General features: G+C 40.1%; 1 long non-coding RNA gene across 1 annotated transcript; it reads left to right on the top strand.

Moving 5' to 3' along the window:
* Nucleotides 1-5,704: 5,704 nt before the first annotated feature.
* On the top strand, nt 5,705-8,203 carry LOC120487857 (uncharacterized). The gene is made up of 3 exons (XR_016147335.1): nt 5,705-5,865; nt 7,444-7,518; nt 7,603-8,203. It is a non-coding gene; the product is annotated as an uncharacterized LOC120487857 (long non-coding RNA).
* The last annotated feature ends 2,997 nt before the right edge of the window (nt 8,204-11,200 follow it).

Below are 11,200 nucleotides of genomic sequence, written 5' to 3'. Positions count from 1 at the left end.
AGTTGAGTGTAACCATTTTCGAATCCATTCAGCCGATTTTCTGATATTTAGAAGAATGTCAGTAACCAGACAGTTTCTGGTCTCATTGACTTCCATAGTATATTCTTTTCCTACTATGGAAGTCAATGAGACCAGAAACTGTCTGGTTACTGATATTCTTCTAAATATCATACAATTGGCTGAATTGGCTCAAAAACGGTAAAACCCAACTGTTTAACTCTGGGGGAGTTTTAAAATGAGCCTATTTCCAAAAAAGTGGAGTTTCCCTTTAAATGATAAGGTCTTTCTTTTCGTTTCCTTTCTTTCGTTATCCTTCTTTTTAGTCTCTCTCCTAGTCTGTTCTTATATTGTTGTTTATCTGTGTTTTGTTTTTGTTTGTTTTTTGTCGATTGGTGTTTTGTAGAGTTTCTGTATGTATTTATGAAATGATAATATATATTTTTATTAAATTGTTTTTTTAATTAAATTTAAATAAAAAAGTAATACACAATGGAGCAGATGTATTATATTTTTTCCTTATGAAATTGTTTTACACACCATTCTTTAGGCCTGAATTATTGGGCTGTTGGAGAAAATAGAAGAAAAAAATGACTATAACAGTAAATATAACAATAAACTATAACAGTCAGCTCAGCATTATGCAGATAAATGTAAAAATAACTCCAATATCATACAGAGTTGTGCAGCTCTCCCTGTTGAGTTATTTCCCTTGTAGGTTCTCTTACATTGCTTTGGTTGTTTATAATTATTAATCCTGCAATCTTCTGAATGTTCCTTTAATAAAGTGTTTTGTTTAGGACTCCCCATCATTGTGCGCTTACTAGCCCATCGTAAAAATTGACATTTTTTGAGGCCACTTAAGAATTTATTATTGAGCTTGCTTACGTCAGGAATGAGTAGAACAATAATCAGACCAGCTTTCATTCTGCTTTCAATGTCAAGACCAGTTCTATGTTTCACATAGGGGGATTGTGTGTTTAGACATGTTTGTGTTTAGACACCCCCCCCCCCCAATCACTGTCTATTTTATATCATAGAGAAACACTGATTTTCTTACTCTCAGTCTCAGATCCACTCAAAGAAGCTAAATCTTTTTCTTTAAATCTTTTTTTTCTTTGTTGTCTGAGCACAGGTGGGAGAGGAGCCTGTAAGGACATGACTCTGTTGGGGAAACCTCACACAAACACAGGCTTACTGTACACATGACTTTTAGTTGTTCTAAACTATACCTTTGGTGTTCTTTAAACGTATAGAGCTCTTCATGCTCATTAGAGTGAAAAATATCAATGCCGTCTTTGTTAACTTCATCCATGCGCCCACTTACTTTGTATAAATTGGTTTCATCTGTGAATGTTTTAGTACAGAAGCCTCCAAACTAGAAAGGCGGCACTTCAAAAAATGAATCTACTAACTTTTTCTCTTTCCTCTGTATTCCTCTTTCTCTCTAACATGTCTTCCACACTCATTCCTTTCCGGCGTCTATCTGCTGAGCTGTTTTCCCCCCTGTTAAAACGAACATACAGCAGCAGCTCCATCACACACATCCACTTAAAAAAAAGAAAAAAAAAAAAAGAAAACAGATTAAAATTTATAACTTTCTCTATGCAAATTTGCGACTGCCGCTTATCAATCCAATTTCAGCCAATTAGACTTCTTCTCATTAATCTGCCTTCAAGGCAGCGAAGAGCGTGTAAAAAAGAATATTAAATTTGATACAACAAACACGCACAGAGTATTTGACTGACTAATGAATATGTGAGTCAGAATAATTTGGGTTATGAATCTCAACATTAATGGATTAATACTTCATATGTGACAGTAGAGAAAAGATATTTTCTGAAAATGATGTCAATCATTAAAACAGCAGGTATGCACAGAGAAATAATGTTTGAATGGAGTTATTAAGATCATCCATAGAACTGTGCGCATTTATTGGGTCCATATTTAAAGTAAAATGACAACACAAAAGGATCTCATTTGGATTTTGATTTTCCTCTCATTGACACCAACCTAAGAGGAATCTTAAAACAGCTCTAAACATTAATTAAATTTTCAATTTCATTAAAAAAAAGAAAGCCATGTAAGCATTAGTATATTATTATTATTATAATATCTCTTATTATACATTATACAGACCATCGTTTGAAGGTTTGTGGTAAGTATGATTTTTTTCTTGTTTTCTCAAATTTCTCTTTTTTCTCTTATGCCACTTATACTCACCAAGCATGCATTTACTTGATCGAAATACAGTAAAAACAGTAATGTTGTGAGAAATGACTGTTCCCTTTCAGTCGGTCACTATGACGTATGTTGTGACCGACCAATAGGAATCTTGCTAGAGAGGCCAATCTACTTCAAGTGAAACTAAACAAGCCAATGCACATTGGTGTGCAATCACTTGCATCAGCTCCGCAGCCATGCAGAGCAGGTATTTAAAGCTATGGTATACGATGTTAAAAATCGGTCGAGACGGAAGGGAAGTTTTAAAAAACTCATTCCGCCCCTCCACACACACCCCCCTCCCCTCTGTGCTACCTGATCCCTGACGTATGTCACGTTTGAGTTCACGTCAACGCAAGATTAGCAACACATGAAATGTTCTAAACTCCCCACCACCATTATAACACTAATAGTATTGCTAAGGTTTTCAGTAATTGTTATTGCAGCACGCAGCGCATCTTGTTCAAATTCCGATCGGCTCGAACAGAAACCTTGAACAAGAAATATAATTACTTTGACCCGTGACAGGCGATGCTAAACGGCTAACGTTCCAATGCCGACCAGCAGCATGAGCAAGTTGTCAAACTGATAAAAAGCCATGTAACACGTCACACCATAAAAGAATAAATAAATGTTTACCTGCTCAACAAAAAGTCATCCGTGTCAGCGTCGTTTTCAGTCCCAGATCTCCCTGAAGCTTTCTCCAACGGTCAATGAAGGACGCTATATTTATCCTACTTAGAGTCCGGCATTCTTCACATTTCTTTTTAATCTCTGATCTTTCCTCCACAGACTTTCTCTTTCGTCCAAACTTTACAGTAGGGGCAAGCAGGGGCCGCTTGCTGTTGTCGTTTATATTTGTATCCATTGCTTTATCCATTGCTGATCTGACGATACTAGCTAGCTACCATAGACAGTCTGTCAGCTGTTTGCTTGCGCACGGAGGGGGGCGGGGGCGGTTGCGGGTGCGGTTGGGTTGGAGACGCGAGCGCCAGGCGGAGTTTCAATTGGAACTGGTGATTGGATGAGAACAGTTGACCAATATAAGCTGTGCGGCCGCACAGCTTACATTGGTCAACTTTTCTGCGGCTGTACCAACACAGTCTCATGAAGATGCGTATCTATACCACGAGTGTCATTTCTCGTGGCATTTATACGCCAAAAGTGTTTTTTTCGTGTATATGGTACGCACTAAAAAACCCTGGGTTAGGTTTAGGGGGGAGGGGGGTGGGGAGTTCGTGCGTATTATACGCAAAAAGCTGCGTATCATATGTACGCGAAAATCACGTGCCAAATACACGCAAAAACTGTTTTTGGCGTATAAATGCCACGAGAAATGACATTCGTGCCATAGACACGAACTTTCATGAGATCGGGCTGGCTGTACAGCCAATAGAGTGAATGGATTTTTTTTCGTTCTTTTTTCTATTCATATTTGTAGGATTGTACTATACAGTATAACCATAACCAGCATCTAAACAAGGATATTAATAATGAACAATCTTTGAAATCGTATACTCTAGCTTTAACCCAGCTGGTGATGATTGCACTCTAGCTTTTTGCTTCGGAGCCAAGCACTTCGTATGCTGACTACACAGAGAGAATCTGCTAGCCTCTCCTGGACCTCCCCCCTTTGGTGCGGGTGTGACAACACAGCAGAGCGAGCGGTCTTCTCTTCTCTTTCTCTCCTTTGTTTTCTGTTTTTTATTTTTAAAATGAGCAAAACAAAAAAGCTGTTTTCACAGCTGGTAAGGTGCGCAGTGAGAGCGCTCAACAGCCGTTTTCACTGCTGGTAAGACCCGCGAGAGAGAACAGCGCACAGACAGGTGCATTCCTGACTGTTCCCCTGCATGCTTCAGCATCAAGGAGATCAGTCCCTAAAAGAGCTTACACGTAGTCTTCGTCTTTTTCAAGATGACGTTCTATCTGTGTGTTTCTGGATGTGGTCGTTGCCTAGGGTCACAGGATGGTCACAATCGCGTTTGTGGATGAGTCATGTGCCCAATCCTCCTCAGAGGGTTGCTTCGGGCAGTGGCATGGGAGAACTGAGGATTACGATGAGCGAGCTTCCTTCGGGGAACCAACCTCCTACACTGTAAAAACTAAAGGTGCCTCAAATATCCTGTCGGATACTCAAGGAACCTAAAAACACAATTTAAGTGCCTCAAAGCTCTTTCTCATAGAGTTGGGGTTACTGGAGGAGCATTGACAATCTTAGCGGTTCTTGCTGGAACTTATGGGATCCTTGAAGCACTTTGTATTAATTTCAGAGGTTCTGGAGGTACCTTTTCACTACCATGAGACCTCGAAGTGCTTTGGGGGAAATTAGAGGAACTTGCTATAAAAGGGTTATTGTAAGATCTTTTAACATTTAAATGGTTCCTGGAAGATCTCTTATGTTAAAGTCAGCATCTGGAGGAACCTAATGGTTCTGTGAGTCCAGAATACCTATTATAATACTATTATTAAAATAATTAAATAATACTATTATTATTATCCTATTGTTATACTTAAGTATTGTTATACCTAATATATATATATATATATATATATATATATATATATATATATATATATATATAATTATTATATATATATATAATTATTATAATTATAATATAATTTTCGATATATATATATATATATATATATATATATATATATATATATATTTCGAAAATTATATTTCTGATGCAGCTAGTATACTTACATTTAATTAGTATTGGCCTATTTTATTGATTCATTTAAAACTTAAACAACGACAAAAAATAGTAAGTAGGCTATGTCTAATAATAATTATAATGATAATATGATCATATGAATATGAGAAGAAGAAGAAGAAGAAGAAGAAGAAGAAGAAGAAGAAGAAGAAGAAGAAGAAGAAGAAGAAGAAGAAGAAGAAGGAAGAGAACAGTTTTATTCTGTAACGAAACTGCTGCTATTCATCTGCTGTTATCGCTTCAGTGAACCTCGCGCTGCTCGCGCGTCGCGCGCAACACAGATCAGCTGATCGTCGTCGGATTTGAAAGTAACGGCTCCTCTCATCAAAGCTTCAGCTGTTTGTTCGGCTCTCCGTTACAAGGTTTGTAAACTCGCCAAAGAAATATAAATACTGAGTCTATTCACTATATATTCAAACACATACAAACTAAAACACGCGTTCTTACAGAGTTTACCACTCGTTTATTGCACATAGGCTACATATGTGGTATGAAGGTTTGAGCCGTGACGCTAACTAATCTAACGTTAAAGAATTAATGAAAATCATTGACTTATTGTCTTAGATTGTTTTAGTCATTCACTTAAATGTATTCTGTACAACTGTGTCTTCAAATTGCTGATATAACGTATTAATAGCTAATTCCTGCTGTCGACTGTCGTCATTTGCGTGAATAACAAGTGGATAGGCGTTAGTTTGGTCAGGTCTGTTTTTGTTAATTTAGCTGCTAGCCTACTACAGGTGCCCTGATTCTTTCAAAAACCATTTTAAAGCCTTTTACTGGCCAATAATTATTATGTTGTGAATGGATATAATCAACTTTGTTCTTTTGTTTCCTCAGAAGAACCACTGCATTTCTAAAATCATCTGGACATTTCAGAGGCTACATTGAATTACAGGAGGAAGTTACCGGCACCACACTACAAGTACTTTATTACTATGAACTTTTCTGTGTGAATTTGTTTTGTTTGACTGTGTACTTGTGTTTTTTAATCAGTTATTCTATGAAAATATTCCTTCAGGCTCTTAAATCTCATTCATGTCACTCGGAAAAATTACATCACCGATTTGGCACCAATAATTCTATATACATTTTTTCTTATACAGTTCCTTAAAGGGGAAATGAAGCAGTGAATCAAGTTTACATGATATACAAGATGGATTTCCAATATAATCAACAATTATATAAGAAACATTACAAATGTAAACATTTAGAAGAAAAAAAGAAAAAACTTTGCATCTTTCGCCGCCAGGGCGCCGCCATTGTGCAGTTGACGTCACGGAGTTGGTTGGCTCAAGTTTAACAGGCTTTGGGCATTGAAAATCGCAACATCAAACTGTGTTTACACCAGTGTTTTGACCACGAACGACTAATGTTAGGTACAGTCATTAGACAAAAAGACGACGTCTAATGTTATATGTTGACAAACTGCACATAGAAACATTGTTCGCGATGTCTGCCGTCATATTCCCGTCTCGTCATCACCATGTAACGTTAAGTTACGTTGCTATGTAGAACAGCCGGTGGTGGTTTGGGGCGAAGAGCGGGTTTGCAACGCTAACTTACCAGGTGTCAGTGTGGCTGTTGTAGCGTTACTTCGATGCCCTCCGTGTCAGAGTCCATCTGTTGTCAAGAGGTTGATCTTGAGCATGTATTGCGTGGTCAATTCTGCATCACCGGCGCGCACGTTTACCATGCTGTGCCGGGAGGTAGACGTGTGGAAGCGGCGATGCTTTCCCTGAAGGATGTCAGAGCGGAGACACTTTTTCCTAGTATGTAGGCTGTAGCTACTAGCACTACCACTGCGAAAATATGGACGTTACATGCTAACTTACATGTTGACGAGACGGGAATATCTGACGGCAAACATCGCGAACAATGTTTCTATGTGCAGTTTGTCAACATACAACATGAGAAGTCGTCTTTTTGTCTAATGACTGTACCTAACATTAGTCGTTCGTGGTCAAAACACTGGTGTAAACACAGTTTGATGTCGCGATTTTCAGTGCCCAGAGCCTGTTAAACTTGAGCCAACCAACCCCGTGACGTCAACTGCACAATGGCGGCACCCTGGTGGCGAAAGATACAAAGTTTTTTCCTTTTTTTTCTAAATGTTTACATTTGTAATGTTTCTTATATAATTGTTGATTATATTGGAAATCCATCTTGTAAATCATGTAAACTTGATTCACTGCTTCATTTCCCCTTTAATCATTAGCATTTGAATATAAAAAAAATCGAACTGTAGTCTTTTTAGACAAAAAACAAAGGCTATTATATGGCTTCAGAAGACTTGCAACACAACTCATAACACATGAGTTGTGGACCAATTTTTCAATTTAATTTTTCATATTTTTATGATCTTTTCTGTGACATTTTTGGAGATTAACACAACATTTAACCATTTTTACATAAATTGTTGCATTGAATTGAACTAAACAAGTGTACATAAGAATGGTTTCATGAATGATTTACACAGTTTTGTTCTGCTTGTCTCCTGCAGTGTAACTGAATGATGACTGGGGTTGCATTACGCCTGAGATCTGCTTTTGGGTTCCACAGACAGAAAGTCAAACAGGTTCGGAATGTCACAAGGAAATTATTTTCAGTTCACAACTATCACTTTAATAACACTGCTGACAGTAATTTTGGTTCTTTGCAGGCACCTCGGTAAGCTGAAATACAAGTTTGAACAAGAAAAATGATCCTCCTGTAGACCTGAAAATCATTGAAGTGCCTGGACCATCCACCAGTAAAGAGGAAAAACAAACGGAAAATTCGTTAACCTCACATGTCCCTTGTTAAGATTTTATTAATGATTGCATTTTATGTTTCAGCAAGTAAAGGTGCGGTCAAATTTGTGAAATTACACAGGCAAAAAAAGTCCATTGACACAACTTAACTTAATTGTTTTTTTTTTATTATTAATGTGATGTGTTTCCATGCATTTTGTTGAGATGTATACCCTTTTCTTGTATACCCTATTGTATATACTGTACATTGTTGATTATTCATGTTGCTTACAGTATGTATTATACTATTTGTTTGTGTATTCTATTCATTGATATTAATCTATTACTAGCTTCTTTTTCCCGAGTGCATGGAAGTGTATGTATTAAAATGGATCTAAAATTTAATAAACAATTCTTACCTTGTATTTGGTTCAGTTTGTTTATAATAATAGAAGTTAATGCTAACCATAGTAACAACATGAAATAATAATAAATAAATAAATAAAAAATGGTTCCTGGAAGCACCCAAAGCGGTTCCATGCTGTGCCTAATATAAGAGTTCCTCAGGAAACCTGGGTGGTTCCTCAGAGAACTGGCCCTTTTTTAAAGGGTTCCTAGAGGATCTACAGACGGTTCCGCCGGCGTGGCAAAGTGAAGAACCCCAAAAGGTTCCTCCAGGCACCTTTTCTTTTTACAGTGTAGGAACCCTCACCCACTCACGCTCCGCAGCCAGTTGAGTCACCAAAGGAACGCGCTGGATGTCCCGGGGCACCAATAGGATCGGGCTCGAGTGGAACCCTCCACCGTGTCCCGAGCCCTTGAGGCTGGACGATTGGTATCTCAGGGTGGTGCGCGTTGGTTCTCAGCAACCCACCCCAGTACCTTTCTTCCCAGAGATGCATGAGGAGCTCACAGGAACATGGACATCACCTTTTACTGCCATAAACTGTCTCAGTGGCTCCTCCTCCCTCACCACCCTTGATGGCGGGGTAGCTAAGGGATATCTACTGACTCAGATTTGTCAACATTAGAATCTCATGCTAGCTATCCTATTATTATTGTATTCATTTTGCTTGATTGTTTTTAATTGATCAAAACTGGTTAAATAGCTTTTTATGGTATTGTGTAATTGTTAAAGTTTCTAATATGTATTCTTAATAATTTTTTTTTCTTTAGGTTGACTTGTAACATCTTGTCCAGGGACTACGGATGAAAAATAGCCTTTGGCTAATTCTGGTACATTTACAGGAATGTTTATTAATGTACAATGTCCCTGTCAAACTAAATAAAAAATAAATAAAATAAATAAATACACGTGGGTCCCGCCAGTGGAGCGGGCCGCTGCAATGCAGCTGTGCCCTAACTCCACTTGGCACGGAGAACCGTGTCTTTTTCCCGGGCCTGTAGGTACTCAGACCCATGCGACGAGGCTTTCGGGGAAACTGCCTCTACCATGCATGCCATTGCTGCAGGTTCATCAGGCCAAGGCACTGAAGGACCTGCATGAGGGTGGTCATGATCCACAAGTTCTCCAAGAACTTGGTGCCCCAACAAACCTCAATTCATGCGACGAAGTTCATCGCACAGTCAGTGGGTCGTGCCATGTCCATCTTGGTGGTCCAGGAACGCCATCTCTGGCTGTGTCTGACCGACATGAGGGAGACTGACAAGCTCCAGTTCCTTAACTCCCCTGTGTCCCAGATCAGTCTCTTCAGCGACGAGGTTGAGATCTTCGCCCAGCAGTTCTCGGCTGTACAAAAGCAGACAGATGCTATCAAATACATACTGTCGTGGCGGTCAGCTGCTGTCTCTACCTCACTGCCTGTGGCTCCTCAGTCTGCTCGTCGCCGGGGGCATCCTCCTGCATCTGCCTCTGCTCCCGCGCCACAGCAGCAGCCTCCACCTAAACGCGCCTTGGAGCCAGTCGCAGGCAGGCCACCCAGCCCATCCAGGCCCCCGCCAGAGGTAAGCGGCCCCAGGACAGGGACGGCCCCAGGACGCACCGCTCCTCTCCCCTGTGTTCCCTGTGTTCCACCTCGCTTCCCCACACTGAGTATGCCTACAGTCCCTTTGGTCCTGCTTGTACGGCCTCTGCGAGCCTGGTAAGAGCTCCTTAGTCCATCTCACTGGCTCATTTGGACCATCAGGCTCGGCTATGCGCTTCAGTTCGCCTGGCGTCCCCCCAAGTTTCGAGCCTTGTCTTGCGAGTGGAGATAGCAGTCCTACTGGCGAAAGACGCAATAGAGCTGGTCCCTCCAGCCGATATGAGGTCAGAGCACAACAGTCCCTACTTCATTGCATCCAAGAAAGGAGGTGGGTTACGACCAATCTTCGAGTTTTGAATCGGAGCCTCCACAATCTACCATTCAAAATGCTCACGCAGAGACGCATTTATCAAATGCATCTGTCCCTGAGATTGGTCTGCAGCGATTGACCCGAAGGCTGCATACTTTCATGCCTCAATTCTCCCTTGACACAGGCCGTTTCTGCGCTTTGCGTTCAAGGGTCCTGCCATGCACCCCAACCCGCCCCCCAAGCATGCTGCACAAGCCCTGAAAAGTGAAGCCAAAACGTCTCGATCGCCCCCAGGTGGCTGCTCCTAGTATAGGTCATAAACACCGCCTCCCCATGTTATTCAACGTGTGCGAGACCAACTAAACAATTAAATTACGCTTCAAATTAGGGCCGGCCCGAGGCATAAGTGAACTAAGCGGCCGCTTGGGGCCGAGGTTATTTTAATCGAGGTTAAATAACCTAATCGAGGTTATTTTTTAGGCATCTATTTTTTTTTATTTTTTAGAGTATTAATTTTATAGTAATAGCCTACATAACCTGAGTGTATTAATGTTTATAAAACGGTTAGTTCCAATCCTTGATTGTGATTGGTCAAGAGCTGTGCTTTATTCACGATAAAACATGGCTATGACCGCTTCACACAACGGTTCTATTTATCACTGCGCCCTTAGCAACACCCTTAGCAACCACACATATCAACATAGGCTAAACATAGAAAAAAAAACATTCAGAATTTAAAAGGCTAAAATGTTTAAAGTAAATTTCGATTTACTAGGTGGCATGACGATTGATAAGTGTTTGAGGAACGATTTGGAAAGACTTCTACAAATACGAAACGTCATGTTGAAGTGCTGAAATGTAACATTGACACATTCGAGAAGACTCGTAATGAAAAAAATATTGTGCAGCAAACCCAATGGGCAGTGAAATGTTTCGGTGACTGGTGTAGTGAACAGGGTTGCAGCATAGATTTTAAACAAATCACCAAGACGGAACTCAACGCACTTTAATATCCGTGACTTCTAACTGTCAGAAGCTCCACAGGAGAAAAATATGGGATCAGTAGCTATGTAGTGTTACGTGCGGGTCTGAACAGATTCCTGAATGATCCACCTTTGAGTTTGTCCTGGTTTCTGATGAGAGACAGCGAATTCACCTCATCCAATAATGTTTTCGTTGGAGTCGTAAAGACAATGAGAAGAGAGGGTCGTGATAAAACGGAGCATCACACAC

Source organism: Pimephales promelas, chromosome 18, assembly GCF_988280905.1.
Source record: "Pimephales promelas chromosome 18, fPimPro1.hap1.1, whole genome shotgun sequence".
NCBI lineage: Eukaryota > Metazoa > Chordata > Actinopteri > Cypriniformes > Leuciscidae > Pimephales > Pimephales promelas.
Note: the sequence above shows the minus strand (reverse complement) of the source record. Positions and strands in the feature narration are given on the sequence as shown.